Source organism: Podarcis liolepis (genome assembly GCF_965112155.1).
Source record: "Podarcis liolepis genome assembly, chromosome: 3".
Lineage (NCBI taxonomy): Eukaryota > Metazoa > Chordata > Lepidosauria > Squamata > Lacertidae > Podarcis > Podarcis liolepis.
The window spans coordinates 111,787,643-111,794,631 of NC_139557.1; the positions used below are offsets into that span (position 1 = coordinate 111,787,643).

General features: G+C 46.2%; 1 long non-coding RNA gene across 1 annotated transcript; it reads right to left on the bottom strand.

Moving 5' to 3' along the window:
• On the bottom strand, window positions 1-5,661 carry LOC310702960. Its single transcript, XR_014523838.1, has 3 exons — window positions 5,452-5,661; window positions 1,346-1,424; window positions 1-144 (listed from the first exon to the last, which is right to left on the bottom strand). It is a non-coding gene; the product is annotated as an uncharacterized lncRNA (long non-coding RNA).
• Between the last annotated feature and the right edge of the window lie 1,328 nt (window positions 5,662-6,989).

Genomic DNA, 6,989 nt, shown 5'->3' on the forward strand with positions numbered 1-6,989 from the left:
GAAGGAAACCTGTAGTCCACTAAGATCTGCAATCTGGATCTTGACTGATCTGACATGTAAATTGTATATTCACAGTTTCATTGGGTGTGAAATGGGAACATTTTAACCACCTCAGAAGGAATAATCAGAGCAAAATGGAAAGTTCTAAATGGAAAGGAAAGGATGGTTAGTAAAGGCTTGGGATGCATATATTTATAAATATTCCAAGTGCTATAGTTAAAAAGAAAAACATACAGTGGTACCTCGGGTTAAGTACTTAATTCGTTCCGAAGGTCTGTTCTTAACCTGAAACTGTTCTTAACCTGAAGCACCACTTTAGCCAATGAGGCCTCCCGCTGCTGCTGCACCAACAGAGCACGATTTCTGTTCTCATCCTGAAGCAAAGTTCTTAACCTGAAGTACTCTTTCTGTGTTAGTGGAGTCTGTAACCTGAAGCGTATGTAACCAGAGGTACCACTGTATTCACAGAGACTCACTGCAGCATGCGTTCAGGAACCTTTTATTCTGACAGGGGCCACATTCCTTTGAGAATAATCTTGTTGAGGGCCACAATTCAGTGGTGAGTTGACCTGAGTGGAATGCAGCCGTGAATAAGGAGAGATGCCAAAGTGGATTTGGCCATCCTTTTCTTTCCTCTAACTTTCTGCCACCTCTTCTCTCTTCTCCCTTTCTTTTCCTCTTTTTGACACCCGCCATGTCTCTCCCTCTCTCCCCCCCCACCCTGACACCCTTTATCTCTCTCTTTCGCTTTCTAACACCCCCTCACTCTCTCCCTAGCTATCTCTCCCAGTGTGACCCAGTGTGGTGTGGTGGTTAAGAGCGGTGGACTTGTAATCTGGTGAACCGGGTTCGCTTCCCCACTCCTCCACATGCAGCTGCTGGGTGACCTTGGGCCAGTCACACTTCTCTGAAGTCTCTCAGCCCTACTCACTTCACAGAGTGTTTGTTGTGGGGGAGGAAGGGAAAGGAGAAGGTTAGCCGCTTTGAGACTCCTTCGGGTAGTGATAAAGAGGGATATCAAATCCAAACTCTTCTTCTTCTTCTTCCCTACCTAGTGGGCTGCCAAGAAAGGGCCTCTCTTGCCAGAGATCTGATCAGGTTGCCCTAAGAGGGCTTTGAAATTATGCTGAGAGCCACATGCAACCACTATGGTGGACAGACTGCACTAGATTCAGATTTCTGCTCAGTCATGATGCTCAGTGATACTAGTCCTGAGCTAGTATCTGAACCCCACAGCCTAACCTGCCTCGCAGGAGTTTTGTATAAATTAAATGGAACGCTGGAAGTTGCCTTACACAGACACTCTACCTAGCCTAGCAATCCAGCTATGGCTTCCCATTCGTACCTGGAGATGCTGTGACGTTTTCTGTGGAAAGCTTGCACACTGCTACCAAGCATTGCAAGCTACTCAGATGAAGGATGGGCTACGATAAAAAAAGCAGAAGACCACATCTCTGCTAGGGATGGAGGGGGGAGGAGAGCCCAGTTTATTCTCATTCACTTCGCTATCGTGAAAGCAATCCTTTTACTTATTCGCTGAAACCTGGCCTGCTTTCGAATTCTTTGTCAGAGTTTAAAATGGAAGTGGCAGGTATCTGTCCCCTCACGGCTCGATCGCGAGCAAAAACTGGCAATGCAGAAAGCGTTGTCATTCAAAGCTGTCATTTACCGAGATGCTTAGAGATGTTGCCGCAGCTATCAAGCGCATTGGACAACATGGCAAATGACAAACGGGGGGGGGGGCGGAGGACGGAAAAGGCCTCACACGGAGGCCCACATCGCCATCTACTGGAGGCTACTGACATCGCACAGCCTGCCGGGGAGGAACGAAGCAACGGTGCTCTTTTGGCTTGCTTTTTTTTAAAAAAAAATGATGGGCTCAGAGATTGACGGTGCTTAGGAGATATACATGCAAGAGGTATCTGAGAGTTGCCTTGTGAGAATGCAGATCTGCCTTCTCCTACAATATTGTCTACTGGGGAGTGATGCAGAAGGCATTGTCCTCTGATAGCAGAGGTAGGATGCCTCTGGGTACCATTTGCTGGGGAACATGAAAATTGTTGTGCTCGTGTCTTGCTTCCTATGGGCATTTTTGACTGGCTACTGTGAGAGAAGAGTGCTGGACTAGGAAGGCCTTTGATCAGACCACTGGAGCTCTTTGTGTGTTTTAATTGAGGCGGACTCAGTGGCGTAGCGTGGGTTGTCAGCACCCGGGGCAAGGCAAGTAATTTGCGCCCCCTAACCCGTGGATTTGCGCACCCTAACCCTAACCCCCAGATGTTGCGCCTGGTGCGGCCACCCCCCCCCTGCAGCCCCCACGCTACGCCACTGAGCGGACTGCCTGCTGAGGGCCTGAAGGACGCCGCCCTTGCCTCTTTCCACCTGGCTTGGGGCGGGACTTGACAGGCTTCACAAGGACTGTGGCTGCTGCTTAGCACCAAGGACTCCTCTTTTAAACTGTTTTTAATTTTTATCGGTGTTGTTTTAAACGAGACCATCCTTGGCTGTGAGCCCTGGGAGACATGCACCCTGCCTTACTGGCCCTTTCCCATCTGGCCTGGGAGAGTGGAGTGCTGACTGACTCCAGCTACAAAAGCTGAGGCTGTTGGATAGATTTTGGGGCTGGATTATTGTTGAGAGAGCTGTTGCTGTTATCGATACTATTGTTGTACAGTGGTACCTCAGGTTACAAACGCTTCAGGTTACAGACTCCGCTAGCCAAGAAATAGTACCTCGGGTTGAGAACTTTGCTTCAGGATGAGAACAGAAATCGTGCGGCGGTGGCGTGGCGGCAGCAGGAGATCCCATTAGCTAAAGTGGTACCTCAGGTTAAGAACAGTTTCAGGTTAAGAATGGACCTCCAGAACGAATTAAGTTCTTAACCCGAGGTACCACTGTATCTTTAATTTTAGATCTTATGATTTATGTGGAAATTGTTTACATTAGGTTGTGTACTTTTGGATGTGTTTTATATATTGTTTATGACTTCTGCTATGTTTGTAATTATGTAAATTTTGTCATGTTGTAAGCCACCTTGAGTATAGTTTCAGCTATGGAAAGGCGGCATACCAAAAAAATGATGATGATGATTGCCCACACTGGTCCAGCAGGCTGCTCCATCAGCTGGGTGGGCAAGTAGGCAATCGGTGCAGATGGGAAAGCCCTGCTTTGTCTGGACTGTACAAATCAGAGTGGCTTCACGTGCCTTTGAGATCCCTCCACTGACTGAGAGCTGTGTTCTTCTACCACTAAGCTACAGGCTTTTCCTGTAGCAGAGCACAATAAGAACATGGCAGCAAGGAGTGTTTTAGAAATAAAAAAAACTCAAATGAAAATGGCCAGAAAAATAAAACTTCAATTGATCTATTCAGTCAATCAATCAAATCTTTATTACGGTCATAGACCAGCATAAGTAGGGTGGGGTACAATCATTTAAAATCTGTAAAACGTTTTGGAAAGCTAAAATTATTAAAACAGAAGGTATATATAAAAGACTATAAGAAGCTAAAAGAAGGATAAGGAACATTAAATGGATGTGGAAGAGCATAAAACGTTGGTATACGAAAGGCTATGACTATCAATTTACAAAGCACTCTGATATGGGTGTTCATTAAATCTAGATTGTTGCACAGGTCATCAACCGGCGGATTTTGAACGCTGCTATGCAGAACCTGACAACATTGTATGTTGTAGCAGGGTTAGTATCTGAAAGCAGCAGGGAGGTATAGAATTGTCCTGTGCACCCTGGGAAGATATGGAGTAGTGGGGAGATGAGGCTAATATAGTGGTACCTCGGGTTACAAACTTAATTCCTTCCGGAGGTCCGTTCTTAGCCTGAAACCGTTTTTTTTTCCTTTTTTTAAAAAAATAATATTTATTAGAAGTTTAAAAAATTACAGAAAAAAGGAAAACAATAAAAAAATTAACAGAACATACATTATAATACATAAAAAGAAAAACATAAAAAAACAATACAACAATACAGCAAAAAGAAACAAAAACACTAAAACACACATCCAATATTCCATATCTTTACCTTTCATTTACTTGTTTCATCGACCTCCTCACACCTCCCTTTTTTGTATTCTAGTTCAATTAACTATTTCAGCAAATTCTTTCCATCTTTCTCAATTTTTGTTCTACAATTTATCTTAACGGTCTAACCTTAAATATTTTCATTTTGGCCCATTATCAATCAGCTTTTACTTAATTCTTTACTACATTTCTGCTAAAACCAGATAACTTCATTCCAGCATCCTTCTAACATTCATTAATTTTGCAATGTTTTTGTAAATATACTTTAAATTTTTTCCAATCTTCTTCCACCAACTCTTCTCCCTGGTCTCGGATTCTGCCAGTCATTTCCGCCAGTTCCATGTAGTCCATCAGCTTCATCTGCCATTCTTCCCTGGTGGGTAGATCTTGTGTCTTCCAATACTTTGCGATAAGTTTTCTTGCTGCTGTTGTGGCGTACATTAAAAAAAGTCCCATCTTTCCTTGGCACCAATTGGCCGACCATGCCCAGGAGAAAGGCCTCTGGTTTCTTCAGGAAGGTATATTTAAATATCTTTTTCATTTCATTATAAATCATCTCCCAGAATGCCTTAATCTTTGGGCATGTCCACCAAAGGTGAAAGAATGTACCTTCTGTTTCATTACATTTCCAACATTTGTTATCGGGCAGATGATAGATTTTTGCAAGCTTGACTGGTGTTATGTACCACCTGTAGATCATTTTCATTAAATTCTCTTTTAAGGCATTACATGCCGTAAACTTCATACCAGTGGTCCATAACTGTTCCCAGTCAGCCATCATAATATTATGTCCAACATATTGTGCCCATTTAATCATAGCAGATTTCACCGTTTCATCTTGAGTATTCCATTTCAACGGCAAGTTATACATTCTTGACAAATTCTTAACTTTAGGGTCTAACAATTCTGTTTCCAATTTTGATTTTTCCACCTGGAAGCCTAATTTTTTGTCCAGGTTATATGCCTCCATTATTTGATAATAATGGAGCCAATCTCGTATTCTGTTTTTTAATTTTTCAAAGCTCTGCAGCCTGAAACCGTTCTTAACCTGAGGTACCACTTTAGCTAATGAGGCCTCCTGCTGCTGCCACGCCGCTGGCGCACGATTTCTGTTCTCATCCTGAGGTAAAGTTATTAACCTGAGGTACTACTTCTGGGTTAGCGGAGTCGGTAAGCCAAAGTGTTTGTAACCCAAGGTGTTTGTAACCTGATGTCTCTATAATATAGGCACTGGAGAAGCACACTCTATTGTTTCTGTTTGACCAGAATCACAGAGGCATTGTCTCTCCGAGTAAGCAATCTCCTTATATCAACCTTCAATGACAGCCGAGGGGAGGCCATTGAGCCAGGGTAAAGGCCCTCCAATGCTTAGGGACTTTGAGTTTAGTTAGATATGCCACGAGGGAGGCAGAGTACCTGATGGATTCATTGGCAATAAAAGTTGGGGTCCTGGCTAGATCCAGTTGGTGTTCTATGTCTGCTACATGTTGTTTAATGAGTGCTTTGGCCTGATCATATCCCATGCTGAGTAGAAGACCTGGAGAGAAGTCCAGGGGTGAGATTTTAGTTGCCATTGCCTGTTTTCACGTGGATTGGAAGTCATCACTCATAGTACGTGGGGCAAGGCCAAGGAATCTATTCATAAAATGGTTGTAGCCATGTTGATCCATTGGAATAACAAGCAAACAAGCAAATTCGAGATATTGACTGATATTAAAAAGGTAAAGGTAAAGGACCCCTGACAGTTAAGTCCAGTCACAGACAACTCTGGGGTTGCGGCGCTCATCTCGCTTTCAGGCCGAGGGAGCCGGCGTTTGCCCAGAGACAGTTTTCCCGGGTCATGTGGCCAGCATGACTAAGCTGCTTCTGGCGAAACCAGAGCAGCACACGAAAACGCCGTTTACCTTCCTGCCAGAGTGGTACCTATTTATCTACTTGCACTTTGACGTGCTTTCGAACTGCTAGGTTGGCAAGAGCTGGGACCGAGCAACAGGAGCTCACCCAGTCGCGGGGATTTGAACTGCCGACCTTCTGATTGGCGAGCCCAAGAGGCTCAGTGGTTTAGACCAGTGTTTCCCAACCGGTGTTCCGTGGCACACTAGTGTGCCGCCGGACGTTGCCTAGTGTGCCGTGGGAGCAGTGGCGTAGCGTGGGGGGTGCCAGGGGTGCCGGCCGCACCGGGCGCAACATCTGCGGGCGGCGCGAGTCCAGAGGGAAGGGACAAGTTCCTTCCTCCGCCGGGCTCCCCGCGAACTTTGTCGCACTCCTTAATTTCAACAGGTCTGCTATGAGGCAAAGTTAGCTGGAAAGAGTTACCTCCCCTAACTTCTTGTTCTGCACCCAGAAACTGCATGAACGATCATCCATTACGTTCTCAGCAAAAAATATCCTCTCTCCCGACACACCGTTAAAGCCTGCCTCAGCGACTACTCTCTTCCCTTAAGTGGGAAATAAAACTTTGCTGCACCAGCTGTAGCGGGACGCGCGCGCGCTCCAACCCCCCAGACCCAGCGGGAAGAACGCGAGGCCAGGACCCAAGCTGCGCACCGCGTGACCTGGCGGCTCCGGGCAAACAAACACGCACCGTCCGACTGCTGGCCGCCGGGCTGATGAGGCGGCTCGTGGGTGGCGGGCGACATCCCGCTCCGCACTCGCCTTCCGACACCGCAAATGGGAGAAGAGCCCCAATTCGCTGGCTGGGGAGGCCGTAGGCAGGGCAGGGCGGAGAAGGCGCCTGCGCGTCATCCGGGTATTGTACCGGGCTTCCCTTCTTCGCTCGCTCGTGAGCTCCTGTTTTCGCCGCCTCAGCTGTGAGGAGAGGCGGAGCTGAGCGGGTGGACGGCGTCTCTGTGTTTGGTTTCTCTGTCTATTAAAGGCGCCCTCTTTCTCCAATGGCTATTGATTTTATTCTTCTCTCCCTTCCTCGAAACCACGTACAGTACACAGATTTAATA